This window comes from Grus americana, unplaced genomic scaffold (genome assembly GCF_028858705.1).
Source record: "Grus americana isolate bGruAme1 unplaced genomic scaffold, bGruAme1.mat scaffold_481, whole genome shotgun sequence".
In the NCBI taxonomy this organism is placed as follows: Eukaryota; Metazoa; Chordata; class Aves; order Gruiformes; family Gruidae; genus Grus; species Grus americana.
Window position 1 is genome coordinate 25,973 of NW_026561740.1, and position 16,328 is coordinate 42,300.

The 16,328-nt window shown below is 54.9% G+C and overlaps 1 long non-coding RNA gene across 1 annotated transcript; it reads left to right on the top strand.

Annotated features, from left to right (window-relative positions):
- The first annotated feature begins 8,248 nt into the window (after positions 1–8,248).
- On the top strand, positions 8,249–13,537 carry LOC129200770 (uncharacterized). Its single transcript, XR_008575092.1, has 3 exons — positions 8,249–9,112; positions 10,527–10,774; positions 10,985–13,537. It is a non-coding gene; the product is annotated as an uncharacterized LOC129200770 (long non-coding RNA).
- Positions 13,538–16,328: the final 2,791 nt, after the last annotated feature.

Here is a 16,328-nt window from a genome sequence, read left to right on the forward strand (position 1 = left end):
TCCGGCTAGTGTGTCAGTACGGCCAGCCTGGAATTGTTTGGCTCTCGCTCGGCATCTGGCTGACTTGTTTAATTATTTTGGGGTTTTTTTTTTTTTCAGATGCAGAGAGAGAGGAAGCGCACCAAAGAGCAGCACAGGAGGGGAGCAGAGCGCCGTAAGGAGGTGGGTCGGCCAGTGGAGTCGGAGGGAAGATGTGGCTGGTGCCTATATGACTCCCTTCAGATTTTTTTATTTTGAAGGTGCAAAGGTGGATATGGACCCCGTAGGACACAGACACGGGAGGTGACTCGGGCCAGGTGAGCGGCGACTAGCGGGCTGAAGTACAGCAGTTATTTTTCTGGTGTTGCATTGCTGTTTAAGATACAGGGATCCTTTGTTTGTGTTTTCTAGGTGGGGCGCAAGGACGGCAGCCCAAAACGACGGAGGCCAGGTGAGCAAGCGGCTGAGGTCAAGGAGGGGGAGATGAGAATCAGTGTGGGCAAGCTGCAGTTTTGGGCAGTGTCTGAGCACGTGCCTCTCGCTTGATTTTTGGCAGGTGCCGCAGGGAGCCTCGGAGGGGCGAAGCCGCGTGCCGACGAGCAGTCAGAGAAGGTGAGGCGCTTGTCAGTGTCTAATAGCAAAGCAGTATAAGGCAACTTGTTTGAGCATTTCCCTCTGGTTTTGCAGGCGCTGCGTGGCCACCTTTTGGACCGGATGTCCGTTTGAGGTGAGCTGGAGGAACGTCGAGGGCGGTTGTGGGAGCGGTGACTTCTGACAAACGTAGGAGTAATTTTGTGTCTCTTGGCGTCTTAGGTGCCACGAGGGATGACGGCTGCAGGGGTCAGTCTCTGGACCGAGCAGGTGAGCGGAAAGACACGGTGCTTCTGAGGAGAGGGGGGAGTTGTGGGCAAGGTTGGTGTTGACCGGTGCGATGCTGACTGGCGGCACTGCTTTGTTTGTTTTGGTGATGTGTTTACTCTAGGTGAAGAGGGTCCAGACGACTGCCGGAAGATCCCAGTTAGGCGATGCACAATGTGCATGTTGTTTGTTGTGGATGGATTCAGATCCTCGGCCCTCTGAAAGCTAAGTTGAGGGACTATGGCTGGGGAGGGAGCGGGCCGAGGAGGGGGCAAGTTCGGGGGTCGCAGGGGAGATGTGTTGCGGTTAGCGTAGGGGCAAGAGCTGTCTGGCAGCGGTCCCCTAGGGTGGGCAAAGGGAGCGGGTTACTTGTCAACACAATACTAGGCTGTGTTGGGCAGGGCAGTTCCAGCCTGTGTCTGTGGTATGTTTTGTTGTGTGTCTTGTCCTGTGTGTCTCAGCCCTTCCTCGCGTCTCAACACCCTCTTTGCGCTCAAAGGGCACGGCATGCTTCTCGGGCGCCATCCCTAGGCTCTCAAACGCCTGTATTCATCGGTGTAGCGCCAACGGGGCGCTTCTTTTGCTTGCCCTGCAAGCTTACGGCGTGGATCGTTCTTGCGTGTCGGAAGCTTCGGGCGGGTCCTCTTTTTGCAGCCTAGTCCTAGGCCGCATCGGGAGCTCTGCTCTCCAGCCGTCCGTTCTCAGGGACCGAGGCTTCTTCTCTGCGTCGTTACATTCTTAGGTCTTGAAGAGAGGCTTCTTGCCGCATCCCTCGCCCTGGTTTTGACCGTAGCTTCTTACAACTGGCTATCACGGTCCATTCTTTTCTGGGGTTGCCATAGAGCTTCTGCGCCCGGGCGTCACGCCCTGTAGGTCATCTTGTTGGGCCGCCTCTCCGGTCCGGGAGTCGTTCCTCTCGCTGAGAGTTCTCTCTCACTTGTGATTTGTGTTGTTTGTAGCATTCTGTGTAGCGTTGATCCCCATGCGTGTGTGTCTTGGGCGTGGAGCTGCTCTGCCCGGGGCTGTTGAGTCCAGGGTTGGGTGGAATAGCAAGAAGAGGGTCCGGCTAGTGTGTCAGTACGGCCAGCCTGGAATTGTTTGGCTCTCGCTCGGCATCTGGCTGACTTGTTTAATTATCTTGGTGGTTTTTTTTATTTCCAGATGCAGAGAGAGAGGAAGCGCACCAAAGAGCAGCACAGGAGGGGAGCAGAGCGCCGTAAGGAGGTGGGTCGGCCAGTGGAGTCGGAGGGAAGATGTGGCTGGTGCCTATATGACTCCCTTCAGATTTGTGTGTGGCTTTTATTTTGAAGGTGCAAAGGTGGATATGGACCCCGTAGGACACAGACACGGGAGGTGACTCGGGCCAGGTGAGCGGCGACTAGCGGGCTGAAGTACAGCAGTTATTTTTCTGGTGTTGCATTGCTGTTTAAGATACAGGGATCCTTTGTTTGTGTTTTCTAGGTGGGGCGCAAGGACGGCAGCCCAAAACGACGGAGGCCAGGTGAGCAAGCGGCTGAGGTCAAGGAGGGGGAGATGAGAATCAGTGTGGGCAAGCTGCAGTTTTGGGCAGTGTCTGAGCACGTGCCTCTCGCTTGATTTTTGGCAGGTGCCGCAGGGAGCCTCGGAGGGGCGAAGCCGCGTGCCGACGAGCAGTCAGAGAAGGTGAGGCGCTTGTCAGTGTCTAATAGCAAAGCAGTATAAGGCAACTTGTTTGAGCATTTCCCTCTGGTTTTGCAGGCGCTGCGTGGCCACCTTTTGGACCGGATGTCCGTTTGAGGTGAGCTGGAGGAACGGCGAGGGCGGTTGTGGGAGCGGTGACTTCTGACAAACGTAGGAGTAATTTTGTGTCTCTTGGCGTCTTAGGTGCCACGAGGGATGACGGCTGCAGGGGTCAGTCTCTGGACCGAGCAGGTGAGCGGAAAGACACTGTGCTTCTGAGGAGAGGGGAGTTGTGGGCAAGGTTGGTGTTGACCGGTGCGATGCTGACTGGCGGCACTGCTTTGTTTGTTTTGGTGATGTGTTTACTCTAGGTGAAGAGGGTCCAGACGACTGCCGGAAGATCCCAGTTAGCCGATGCACAATGTGCATGTTGTTTGTTGTGGATGGATTCAGATCCTCGGCCCTCTGAAAGCTAAGTTGAGGGACTATGGCTGGGGAGGGAGCGGGCCGAGGAGGGGGCAAGTTTGGGGGTCGCAGGGGAGATGTGTTGCGGTTAGCGTAGGGGCAAGAGCTGTCTGGCAGCGGTCCCCTAGGGTGGGCAAAGGGAGCGGGTTACTTGTCAACACAATACTAGGCTGTGTTGGGCAGGGCAGTTCCAGCCTGTGTCTGTGGTATGTTTGTTGTGTGTCTTGTCCTGTGTGTCTCAGCCCTTCCTCGCGTCTCAACACCCTCTTTGCGCTCAAAGGGCACGGCATGCTTCTCGGGCGCCATCCCTAGGCTCTCAAACGCCTGTATTCATCGGTGTAGCGCCAACGGGGCGCTTCTTTTGCTTGCCCTGCAAGCTTACGGCGTGGATCGTTCTTGCGTGTCGGAAGCTTCGGGCGGGTCCTCTTTTTGCAGCCTAGTCCTAGGCCGCATCGGGAGCTCTGCTCTCCAGCCGTCCGTTGTCAGGGACCGAGGCTTCTTCTCTGCGTCGTTACATTCTTAGGTCTTGAAGAGAGGCTTCTTGCCGCATCCCTCGCCCTGGTTTTGACCGTAGCTTCTTACAACTGGCTATCACGGTCCATTCTTTTCTGGGGTTGCCATAGAGCTTCTGCGCCCGGGCGTCACGCCCTGTAGGTCATCTTGTTGGGCCGCCTCTCCGGTCCGGGAGTCGTTCCTCTCGCTGAGAGTTCTCTCTCACTTGTGATTTGTGTTGTTTGTAGCATTCTGTGTAGCGTTGATCCCTGTGCGTGTGTGTCTTGGGCGTGGAGCTGCTCTGCCCGGGGCTGTTGAGTCCAGGGTTGGGTGGAATAGCAAGAAGAGGGTCCGGCTAGTGTGTCAGTACGGCCAGCCTGGAATTGTTTGGCTCTCGCTCGGCATCTGGCTGACTTGTTTAATTATCTTGGTGGTTTTTTTTATTTCCAGATGCAGAGAGAGAGGAAGCGCACCAAAGAGCAGCACAGGAGGGGAGCAGAGCGCCGTAAGGAGGTGGGTCGGCCAGTGGAGTCGGAGGGAAGATGTGGCTGGTGCCTATATGACTCCCTTCAGATTTGTGTGTGGCTTTTATTTTGAAGGTGCAAAGGTGGATATGGACCCCGTAGGACACAGACACGGGAGGTGACTCGGGCCAGGTGAGCGGCGACTAGCGGGCTGAAGTACAGCAGTTATTTTTCTGGTGTTGCATTGCTGTTTAAGATACAGGGATCCTTTGTTTGTGTTTTCTAGGTGGGGCGCAAGGACGGCAGCCCAAAACGACGGAGGCCAGGTGAGCAAGCGGCTGAGGTCAAGGAGGGGGAGATGAGAATCAGCGTGGGCAAGCTGCAGTTTTGGGCAGTGTCTGAGCACGTGCCTCTCGCTTGATTTTTGGCAGGTGCCGCAGGGAGCCTCGGAGGGGCGAAGCCGCGTGCCGACGAGCAGTCAGAGAAGGTGAGGCGCTTGTCAGTGTCTAATAGCAAAGCAGTATAAGGCAACTTGTTTGAGCATTTCCCTCTGGTTTTGCAGGCGCTGCGTGGCCACCTTTTGGACCGGATGTCCGTTTGAGGTGAGCTGGAGGAACGTCGAGGGCGGTTGTGGGAGCGGTGACTTCTGACAAACGTAGGAGTAATTTTGTGTCTCTTGGCGTCTTAGGTGCCACGAGGGATGACGGCTGCAGGGGTCAGTCTCTGGACCGAGCAGGTGAGCGGAAAGACACGGTGCTTCTGAGGAGAGGGGGGCGTTGTGGGCAAGGTTGGTGTTGACCGGTGCGATGCTGACTGGCGGCACTGCTTTGTTTGTTTTGGTGATGTGTTTACTCTAGGTGAAGAGGGTCCAGACGACTGCCGGAAGATCCCAGTTAGGCGATGCACAATGTGCATGTTGTTTGTTGTGGATGGATTCAGATCCTCGGCCCTCTGAAAGCTAAGTTGAGGGACTATGGCTGGGGAGGGAGCGGGCCGAGGAGGGGGCAAGTTTGGGGGTCGCAGGGGAGGTGTGTTGCGGTTAGCGTAGGGGCAAGAGCTGTCTGGCAGCGGTCCCCTAGGGTGGGCAAAGGGAGCGGGTTACTTGTCAACACAATACTAGGCTGTGTTGGGCAGGGCAGTTCCAGCCTGTGTCTGTGGTATGTTTTGTTGTGTGTCTTGTCCTGTGTGTCTCAGCCCTTCCTCGCGTCTCAACACCCTCTTTGCGCTCAAAGGGCACGGCATGCTTCTCGGGCGCCATCCCTAGGCTCTCGGATGCCTCCGCTCATCAGCGTAGCGCCAACGGGGCGCTTCTTTTGCTTGCCCTGCAAGCTTACGGCGTGGATCGTTCTTGCGTGTCGGAAGCTTCGGGCGGGTCCTCTTTTTGCAGCCTAGTCCTAGGCCGCATCGGGAGCTCTGCTCTCCAGCCGTCCGTTGTCAGGGACCGAGGCTTCTTCTCTGCGTCGTTACATTCTTAGGTCTTGAAGAGAGGCTTCTTGCCGCATCCCTCGCCCTGGTTTTGACCGTAGCTTCTTACAACTGGCTATCACGGTCCATTCTTTTCTGGGGTTGCCATAGAGCTTCTGCGCCCGGGCGTCACGCCCTGTAGGTCATCTTGTTGGGCCGCCTCTCCGGTCCGGGAGTCGTTCCTCTCGCTGAGAGTTCTCTCTCACTTGTGATTTGTGTTGTTTGTAGCATTCTGTGTAGCGTTGATCCCTGTGCGTGTGTGTCTTGGGCGTGGAGCTGCTCTGCCCGGGGCTGTTGAGTCCAGGGTTGGGTGGAATAGCAAGAAGAGGGTCCGGCTAGTGTGTCAGTACGGCCAGCCTGGAATTGTTTGGCTCTCGCTCGGCATCTGGCTGACTTGTTTAATTATCTTGGTGGTTTTTTTTATTTCCAGATGCAGAGAGAGAGGAAACGCACCAAAGAGCAGCACAGGAGGGGAGCAGAGCGCCGTAAGGAGGTGGGTCGGCCAGTGGAGTCGGAGGGAAGATGTGGCTGGTGCCTATATGACTCCCTTCAGATTTGTGTGTGGCTTTTATTTTGAAGGTGCAAAGGTGGATATGGACCCCGTAGGACACAGACACGGGAGGTGACTCGGGCCAGGTGAGCGGCGACTAGCGGGCTGAAGTACAGCAGTTATTTTTCTGGTGTTGCATTGCTGTTTAAGATACAGGGATCCTTTGTTTGTGTTTTCTAGGTGGGGCGCAAGGACGGCAGCCCAAAACGACGGAGGCCAGGTGAGCAAGCGGCTGAGGTCAAGGAGGGGGAGATGAGAATCAGTGTGGGCAAGCTGCAGTTTTGGGCAGTGTCTGAGCACGTGCCTCTCGCTTGATTTTTGGCAGGTGCCGCAGGGAGCCTCGGAGGGGCGAAGCCGCGTGCCGACGAGCAGTCAGAGAAGGTGAGGCGCTTGTCAGTGTCTAATAGCAAAGCAGTATAAGGCAACTTGTTTGAGCATTTCCCTCTGGTTTTGCAGGCGCTGCGTGGCCACCTTTTGGACCGGATGTCCGTTTGAGGTGAGCTGGAGGAACGTCGAGGGCGGTTGTGGGAGCGGTGACTTCTGACAAACGTAGGAGTAATTTTGTGTCTCTTGGCGTCTTAGGTGCCACGAGGGATGACGGCTGCAGGGGTCAGTCTCTGGACCGAGCAGGTGAGCGGAAAGACACGGTGCTTCTGAGGAGAGGGGAGTTGTGGGCAAGGTTGGTGTTGACCGGTGCGATGCTGACTGGCGGCACTGCTTTGTTTGTTTTGGTGATGTGTTTACTCTAGGTGAAGAGGGTCCAGACGACTGCCGGAAGATCCCAGTTAGCCGATGCACAATGTGCATGTTGTTTGTTGTGGATGGATTCAGATCCTCGGCCCTCTGAAAGCTAAGTTGAGGGACTATGGCTGGGGAGGGAGCGGGCCGAGGAGGGGGCAAGTTCGGGGGTCGCAGGGGAGATGTGTTGCGGTTAGCGTAGGGGCAAGAGCTGTCTGGCAGCGGTCCCCTAGGGTGGGCAAAGGGAGCGGGTTACTTGTCAACACAATACTAGGCTGTGTTGGGCAGGGCAGTTCCAGCCTGTGTCTGTGGTATGTTTTGTTGTGTGTCTTGTCCTGTGTGTCTCAGCCCTTCCTCGCGTCTCAACACCCTCTTTGCGCTCAAGGGGCAAAGGGTGCTTCTCGGTTGCCATCCCTAGGCTCTCGGATGCCTCCGCTCATCAGCGTAGCGCCAACGGGGCGCTTCTTTTGCTTGCCCTGCAAGCTTACGGCGTGGATCGTTCTTGCGTGTCGGAAGCTTCGGGCGGGTCCTCTTTTTGCAGCCTAGTCCTAGGCCGCATCGGGAGCTCTGCTCTCCAGCCGTCCGTTCTCAGGGACCGAGGCTTCTTCTCTGCGTCGTTACATTCTTAGGTCTTGAAGAGAGGCTTCTTGCCGCATCCCTCGCCCTGGTTTTGACCGTAGCTTCTTACAACTGGCTATCACGGTCCATTCTTTTCTGGGGTTGCCATAGAGCTTCTGCGCCCGGGCGTCACGCCCTGTAGGTCATCTTGTTGGGCAGCCTCTCCGGTCCGGGAGTCGTTCCTCTCGCTGAGAGTTCTCTCTCACTTGTGATTTGTGTTGTTTGTAGCATTCTGTGTAGCGTTGATTCCTGTGCGTGTGTGTCTTGGGCATGGAGCTGCTTTGCCTGGGTTGTCAAGTCCAGGGTTGGGTGGAATAGCAAGAAGAGGGTCCGGTTAGTGTGTCAGTACGGCCAGCCTGGAATTGTTTGGCTCTCGCTCGGCATCTGGCTGACTTGTTTAATTATCTTGGTTTTTTTTTTTTTCAGATGCAGAGAGAGAGGAAGCGCACCAAAGAGCAGCACAGGAGGGGAGCAGAGCGCCGTAAGGAGGTGGGTCGGTCATTTGAGGTGAGCTCGAGGAATGGCGAGGGCGATTGTGGGAGCGCTGACTTCTGACAAACATAGGAGTAATTTTGTGTCTCTTGGCGTCTTAGGTGCTGCAAGTGAGGACAGCTGCAGGGTCCATCCCTGGACCGAGCAGGTGAGCAGAAAGACACGGCGCTTCTGAGGAAGGGGGTGTCATGGGAGAGGTTGGTGTTGGCCGGTTGATGCAACGCTGACTGACAGTGCTGTTTTGTTTGTGTTCTGTTTTCTATTGTAGCTGATGAAGAGGCACCGGGCAATTGTAGGAACATCCCAGTTAGCCAATGCGCAGTGGTGATGTTTTTGTTGCTGATGGATTCGGATCCCCGGCCCTCGGAAAGCTAAGTTGAGGGACCGTGGCCGGGGAGGGAGCGAGTTTGGGGGTTGTGGTGGAGGGGTTTTATGGCTAGCGCCGGGGCGAGGGCTGTCTGGGAGCAGTTCCCCTTGGCTGGGCAAAGGGAGCAGGTTACATGTCACCACGATGCTAGACCGGGCAGGGCAGTTGCAGCCTGTGTTATGTCTGCGTGTCTCGTCCTGTGTGTCTTAGCCCTTCCTCGGGTCTCAACGCCCTCTTTGCGCTCGAGGGGCACGGCATGCTTCTCGGGTGCCGTCCCTAGGCTCTCGAACGCCGGTACTTGTCAGCGTACCGCCAATCGGGCGCTTCTTTTCTCGCATAGCGAGCTTACGGCGTGGATCATTCTTGCGTGTCGGAAGTTTCTGGAGGGTCCTCTATTTGCAGCGCTATACCAGGCTGCGTCCGGAGCTCTGCTCTCCAGCTATCCATTTTCAGGGACTGGGTCTTCCTCCCTGCATCCTTACCTCCTTAGGTCTTGAAGACGGGCTTCTTGCTGCCCCCATCATCTCGGTTTTGACAGTAACTTCTTATAACGGGCCATTTACGGTCAATTCTCTTCTGGGGTTGCCATAGAGCTTCCTCACCCGGGCGTCGTGCCCTATAGGTCGCCTTGTTCGGCAGCCTCTCCGGTCCGGGAGTCATTCCTCTCTCTAAGAGTGTTCTCTCGTTTGTGAGTCGCGTTGTTTGTAGCGTTCTGTGTAGCGTCTGTCTCTGTGTGTGGTGTGTGTGTGTGTGGAGCTGCTCTGCCCAGGGCTGTCGAGTCGGGGACAGGCGGAATAGCAATAGGAGCGTACGGTTAGCGTGCCGATACGGCCCGTCCGGAATTGTTTGGCTCTCACTCGGCATCTGGGTGACTTGTTTGATAACTCGGTGTGATTTTTCCAGATGCGGACTGGCTAGATGCCCAACGACGAGCGGCAGAGGAGGAGAGCAGAGCGCCGTAAGAAGGTAGGTCCGGACAAGTTTGGGAGTTGCAGGGGATGGCTTTTAAAGTTAGCGTACGGGAGAGGGCTGTCCGGGAGCGGTCGCCTTCGGGTAGGCAAAGGGCGCGGGTTACTCGTCGGCACCGTGCTAGACCGCGCCGGGCAGGGCGCTTTCAGCCCGCGTGCGGTTGTGTCGTGCAGGTTGCGTTGTCTGTCTTATGCTGTACGCCGCAACTCCCTCAGGTCTCGATGCCTCCGCTGCTTTTTGTGATCACCAGGTACCTTATTAGATCTCATGAGTCTTGAATATCTGTGCTCATTGGTATTGAGCTCATCAAGCCAGTTTCTCTCTTGTAGTTATAGCTTAAAGCATAGCTCTGTTTGGCGTGTATTGTGTCGTAGATGTTTCTGAGCGGACGTCTATTGCGGCGCCCAGCCGGGCGCTGCCAGCAGCTCCTCCGAGCGTTACGTTTGCCCCGAGTTCTTTTCTCAGGTTTCATTCCCCACGTTTTTAAAGGCCTTAGATCTTAAAACCCGGCCTCTGATGCATCTGTCATTTCAGTTTTGACAGCCTCTTTCTCTCGCCGGCCAAGGCCGTCGCCTCTTTCCCGGGGCCGCTATAAAGCACCCGCAACGTTGCGGTGCCATAGGGCTTCCTCGCCAGTCTTACCTTTGCCACGGTAGCCGTTCTTGCTCGCGGCCTTCTCGTGTCTCACGGTCGCGTTTGCGGAGTCTGTGCGCCGTGTCGGGGTCGGAGCTGCTCCCCCCAGGGGTGTAGCAATGTTAAAGACAGGGGTAGCATAGCTTTGTGGCGTGGCGGTAAAACATTGGCGTGACCGGATTCTTTTGGTGAAGACGCTACAGTCCATCTCTGGGCAAGTATCTGTAGACAGCTGTCACAGTTTCATTGCATTGGTGGGGGTCAGAAGCTGTACTCTGGCCTTCTGGGAGCAGCAGTTTGTGCGGTAGTTGAGTGGGTTCAATCTCACATGTGCCTTAGTTGGTATATTTGGGGTTCGGTGTATCTCTCCTCTGTTTGTTTTAGCTCTAGTTAGAAGGCTTATGCAGAAAAGATGACAGACCTTTCGGTCTCATCAAGCTACCGGTCAGCGGCCACCGCCTTACTTTGCACAGTTTGTTTGGGTTTGTCAGAGGCCGAGCGACAAGCCGTGCGTCACAGGCCCCCGGAAGAGGCGAGAGGAGCGCCGGACAAAGGCGGGCCGGCGTCCGACGTCAGCGGATCGGCGTGTCGGCGACTCCGCCTAGTTCACGCTTTTCCGGTTGTATTTTCTAGGCGCGAATCGATGCGCGAACGGGATATCCGCACCGGAGCGAACTTAAGCGAGGCCAGCGATGACCGGTGTGCTGACGTAGCAGTTTTCTGAGGTGTCGTATTATAGACGTAGCTAAAATCACATCCCGTCCTTTGAGTTTTGCAGGTGGCGGTCAGGCCTCGGCACGGCAGGCCGAAGAATCCGACTCCGAGCGGCCGAGGAAAAGGGACAGGCGAGAGGAAGGCGTTTCCAAGGAGGGCTTCGTCGCAGCGGAGGTCGACGCCGGGCGGCACGTCGTCGACGGCGACGCTCTGTCTCGTGAGGGATGAAGCGGAACCTGGCGGATGGGGGAGCCTCCCGGTTAGATGACCTTTTCCCCATGAGAAGGGAATCTGGATTCTGCCCTCTGAAAGGTAATTTAAGGGGCAAAAATGGTGGTTGGGGGCAGGGCCAACAGGGGTTTAACGTCAGGGTAGCAGAGGGCTATTTAGTCTGCCTCGAGTCTAGGGACAGATAGGGGTCCCGGGTCCATCGTGCCGCATGTAAACATTCTGGCCTCTCTCAGCGTTGCAGCGTCATTTCCGTGATCTGTGCTTTTTCATGTCTACGGCGCCTCACGGCAGGTCTCTAGGTTCTGCCGCACGTGCTCGGCGAGCATCCGCGGGGTCCGCGACGCCTCGTCGCTTCGGAATACGGCCCGTCGAGCGTTTCTCGTCTCGCGATCGGAGCTTAAAGCGCACCTCGCATCGCAGATGTTTCTGCGAGGTGGCCTTTGTGGAGGTGGTCCGTGCCGGACTCACAGTCGTGCTCTAGAAACTTCTGCCTCAATTGAAGTTTGATACCATCTTTCATCCCTGTATGCTGTGGGATGCCGGACTAGTCTAGTCTTGTTGGTGCCGAATACAGGGCCATTTTGACCCAGCAGAAGGGGCCTGGGGGAGTCCAGCTTGGGCGAGAGCAGGGATTGAGCAACTTGCTTATCTTGCACTGATAAGCACCGGACCTGAACAGGGGCAGGAGATGAGCAATTTGTTCATCTTAACAAGATGCGGCGTCTGACGGGTCTACTCCTTAATCAACTAAGTGACGCCTGGGGTGAGGGGGAGCCTCCTTCGCAGCTCGACCTTACTTTGGTAAAACTAAACAGACCACCGCTCCTCTGTACTGAACACGTTTGTTCTCCGCCACTTCCCCCCCCAGCCCCGACCAACTGCACAACAAGCCTTGTTAAGGGCCAATCGGCACACAATACCTGACTTAGTCCCGCCTCGCCAAAAGTATAAATCTGGCATTCAGAATCCTCTTTTTTGAGGACGAGAACTCCAACTATCCGGACGGGTTGACGGGCCTGGACCTCTCTCTCTCCTCCCCAAGCAGGGACGCCTCTTTGGTAAGACTTGCGCCTCCGATTATGTCGGATGTTACCCTGGGAAAACTATCATTGACAAAAGCGCTGAACTATTAACTTGAGCTCAAAATTGTTGCAGTAAGTGCATTTATCAACGGCAGTTCCAAACTTTTTATATCTGTCGCCTCAATAAACTACCTATTTTTCTTTTCAACTTTGCGAAACTGTTTCAGTGAAAGTCCTTAGTGGGGCTCTGACAGGCAAACGTTGACTCTGATATGTGGCTACACACATAATCCTTTAGATGTAAACCGTTGACCAAGTCTGGGACTAAGACTGGACCTAGCCGCACCTAGGCTCCTCTCTGCGAAGGAGTTTAGAAAGCAAGGGGGTCCTTTCTGAACCTCGTGACTCAATGGGAGGGCCTCCCTCAGCCACACATCAGACTCGTACCCTTTCACGCGACATATGCTTAGAGGCTTGTGTCTTAAAGCCTAGCTTCTCACCCCCCCCCCCCCTTGTTCTGGTGTTGTGTTGCCTTGCTGCAATTTGTGGTGGTTTTGACCACCATCTGAGACGTCTTGTTTTGTAGCGCTTTGTGTTGTATTGCCTTGCGCAGCCCTGTCTTTGGCTGGGTATTGCATTGCGCTACTCTGTATTCGTATTGCTTGCCAACGGAGACTGCCTCGCGTTACGTGGGCCTGCGCTCTGCCTCGCCTTGCGCCGCTCTGCCTCACGTTACGTGGGCCCGTGCCCTGCCTTGCCCTGCGCCGCTCTGCCTTGCCGCTGCCTGCCAATAGAGACTGTCTTGTGTTCAGTGACCCGGTCCTCTGTATAGCGTTGCGCGGCTCTGTCTTTGTACTGCCTGCCAATGGAGACTGTCTTGTGTTCAGCGACCCGGTCCTCTGTATAGCGTTGCGCGGCTCTGTCTTTGGCTCTGTATAGCGTTGCGCGGCTCTGTCTTTGGCTCTGTATAGCGTTGCGCGGCTCTGTCTTTGTACTGCCTGCCAATGGAGACTGTCTTGTGTTCAGCGACCCGGTCCTCTGTATATTGTTGCGCGGCTCTGTCTTTGTACTGCCTGCCAATGGAGACTGTCTTGTGTTCAGCGACCCGGTCCTCTGTATAGCGTTGCGCGGCTCTGTCTTTGGCTCTGTATAGCGTTGCGCGGCTCTGTCTTTGTACTGCCTGCCAATGGAGACTGTCTTGTGTTCAGCGACCCGGTCCTCTGTATATCGTTGCGCGGCTCTGTCTTTGTACTGCCTGCCAATGGAGACTGTCTTGTGTTCAGCGACCCGGTCCTCTGTGTTGCGTTGCGCGGCTCTGTATTGCGTTGTGTGGCCCTGTATTTGTATTGCCAGCCATTTGAGACTGTCCAGTGTTACATAGCACTGTGTTCATGCATGCTTTCTATTTGGTTGTATATTGCATCGCAGTGCTTGGCGTTGCCTGGTGTTCGGTATGGCTCTTGTTGCATTTGGGTGGTTGGGCATTACAGAGCTGGCATAGAGAGCGGCCCCAGCCCAGGATGGTAATCTGTCAGTACAGTCAGTTGGGGCGGAGGTCGTACGGGCCGTTTTGCGAGGCAGAGGGTAGTTGTCGGCCAGCCGGCCCTAGAGCCCTTCCGTTGTGGTTTTCAAGTGCCACGGCACGGTTTGGATTCCCGCACGACACCCTCGAGTGAGGTTTTTGTGGAGTATCCAAGCAACAGCGAAGGAGCGGTGCAGTTAGCAAGGCATCTTCCCTGGTCCCTGCCTATGAGCGCTAACTCTACAGAGTCAGGCGGAGCAGTGATGGTGTCTTAAGGGACAGGGTGAGGCCGTTCCACAGATGGGCCAAGAATCGGGGCCGTGGCCCGTTGTGGCGGGCGGGTGGCAGAATGGATGTGCGTTTGGGCGAGGGGTGGAGCGTGAGGTTGTGGCGGCGCCTATTTTTGTGTGTGGTGGGCTGTGTGTGTGTGTGTTGTGTAATTTTTTTTTTCCAGGTGGAGCAAGCTAGTGTGCTGTTTGAAATTAGAATAAAAAAAACCCCAGCTGGGGGATTTTTTTTTTCCTCCCCCGGCTGGGGTTTTTTTTTCCCCTGGGTCCCGGCCGCTCTGCGAGGCGACGTTCGTCGCCAAAGTTTGGACGGCGGTGCGGTTCGGGCCGGGGTTTTTGCCAGGCAGGGCGAGAGATGAAATTTTGACGGCGTCTCCCGGGAACGGCGTTCCCGAGGAGCGCCGGAAGGAGCAGGCGATGTCCGGTTGCGGTGGAATGGATGTGTGTTTGGGTGAGGGGTGGGGTGTGAGGTGGTGGTGCCTAATTTTGGGGGGTGGGGGGGTGTATTTCTTTCCAGGTGGAGCAAGCTAGTGTGCTGTTTGAGATTAGAATAAAAAAAACCCCAGCTGGGGGATTTTTTTTTTCCTCCCCCGGCTGGGGTTTTTTTTTCCCCTGGGTCCCGGCCGCTCTGCGAGGCGACGTTCGTCGCCAAAGTTTGGACGGCGGTGCGGTTCGGGCCGGGGTTTTTGCCAGGCAGGGCGAGAGATGAAATTTTGACGGCGTCTCCCGGGAACGGCGTTCCCGAGGAGCGCCGGAAGGAGCAGGCGATGTCCGGTTGCGGTGGAATGGATGTGTGTTTGGGTGAGGGGTGGGGTGTGAGGTGGTGGTGCCTAATTTTGGGGGGTGGGGGGGGTGTATTTCTTTCCAGGTGGAGCAAGCTAGTTTGCTGTTTGAGATTAGAATAAAAAAAACCCTAGCTGGGGGATTTTTTTTTTCCTCCCCCGGCTGGGGTTTTTTTTTCCCCTGGGTCCCGGCCGCTCTGCGAGGCGACGTTCGTCGCCAAAGTTTGGACGGCGGTGCGGTTCGGGCCGGGGTTTTTGCCAGGCAGGGCGAGAGATGAAATTTTGACGGCGTCTCCCGGGAACGGTGTTCCCGAGGAGTGGTCCTCTGGAGTTTTGTATTTGCCTGTGATTGCAGGTAGTAGTGTTAACACTAGCAGCAGTGTTGGTTTTGAAGGCAAAGGGTGTGGGGTGTTACTCTATGTGAGCAGTGTGGAGGAGGACCAAGTGGGCACACAAGAGGGTGTAAGGGATGTTTTAGAAGGATGGGCTTGTAAAGGTTTTGCCTGATCAGTGTAGATTCCTGTGTAATAATGTAAACTAATGAAGGTGTTTGGTGTTATTCTTTACAGGCAGGGAATCAGAGTAGCTATCCAAGTGTCCGCAAGCTGCATGTGTTTGGCCGGGGGGTTGAAGCGGAGGATCCAGATTCCATTGTAGTAGAGAGCTCTGGAACGAGAAGAATGTTAAGCGAAGCAGGAGAGATGGACTGTCAATGTGCCCGAGCTAATAACTGTCATTGCCCCGAGTCCTTGCTGTGGTGATAGTGCATCACTGGAAACCTATGTATTAATGCCTAATGTTGTTGTTCTTTAAAGAAAGTAACAATAAAGGTGAAGTAATAAAGAATGAATTTTTTTTGTTCTGCCGGTTGTGAAATGTTTGTGTGTCAGTCATTATTTGGGTGTTATTGTTTGTCTTTGAGTTTTGTCCTAAGGGGGGGGGGAAATAATTTTGTGTGTCTGGTGGTGGTGGTGTGTTTGTCTTTGTGCTTCTGTGTCCCTGGTGGCCTTTAATGTTCTGTACTTTTTTTTTTAATATTTATGTTTACAATATGTGTGTAAGCAAATGTAGTGAAGTTAAAAAAATAAAAATAATGGTTTAAAGGAAAAAAAAATCAGAAGCAGCAGTAGAACATGTCACCTGCCTGGGAGTAGTAGTTTAAAGAAATAAATAAAAAAATATAAATTTATTTATTAAAATAAAAAAATCTACTCCCAGGTTGTGTGAAATTTTCTACTGCTGCACCAGACTTATTATTTTTAATGTTTTTATCTATACAAACTATACAGATAATAATACAACCCTATGCAGTACAAAATCATACAGGTAAACTGTGCAAACCCCCCTCAATTACAAGAAAACTACAGCAATCAAAATTTCCACCATATACCCCCCTTCCAGGACCTAAACCAACCATAGAGTTGCCGGTACCCACACTAGACAGGAGCCAAAACCCGTCCCGTCCAGCAACCCCCCTCCACTCTCTATGATCCCCAGTCCTCCAAGCCCTCCATTTTAAAACCTCTATGACCGGAAGCGCTACTCTGTGGTCGGAAGTCCTCCATAGGACCAGGAAGTCCTCCAACACCCCCGGCACCCCGTCTCTATGACCGGAAGTCCTGCTTCGGACCCCTGAAGTCCGCCGACTCCGACGGGAAACATTGTCCCGACAACCCGGAAGAGCCCCAAACCCTAATAAAACCATCCCCCGCCACCGGAAGTCCTCCAGACACCCCGGAAGTCCGCCAATTCCGGCTAGAAACAGCCCGCCCCGCGACCGGAAGCCCCCTACATAACCCGGAAGTCGGCCATTTTGAAAAACTGACCTTACAGGGTGGAGCCTACAGTTGCGACCAGACCCCTAGGCAGGGCCCACGGTTAGGGGAGGAGCCTAGGGTACGGCCTAGCATTACAGCACCCATTACAGTCCAGGGTTAGGGTTGCAGCTATTAGGGTAACAGCAGCTGTTAGGGCGTTAGGGGTTTAGGGTTAGGGGTTAGGGGTTAAGGGTTAGGGTTAGGG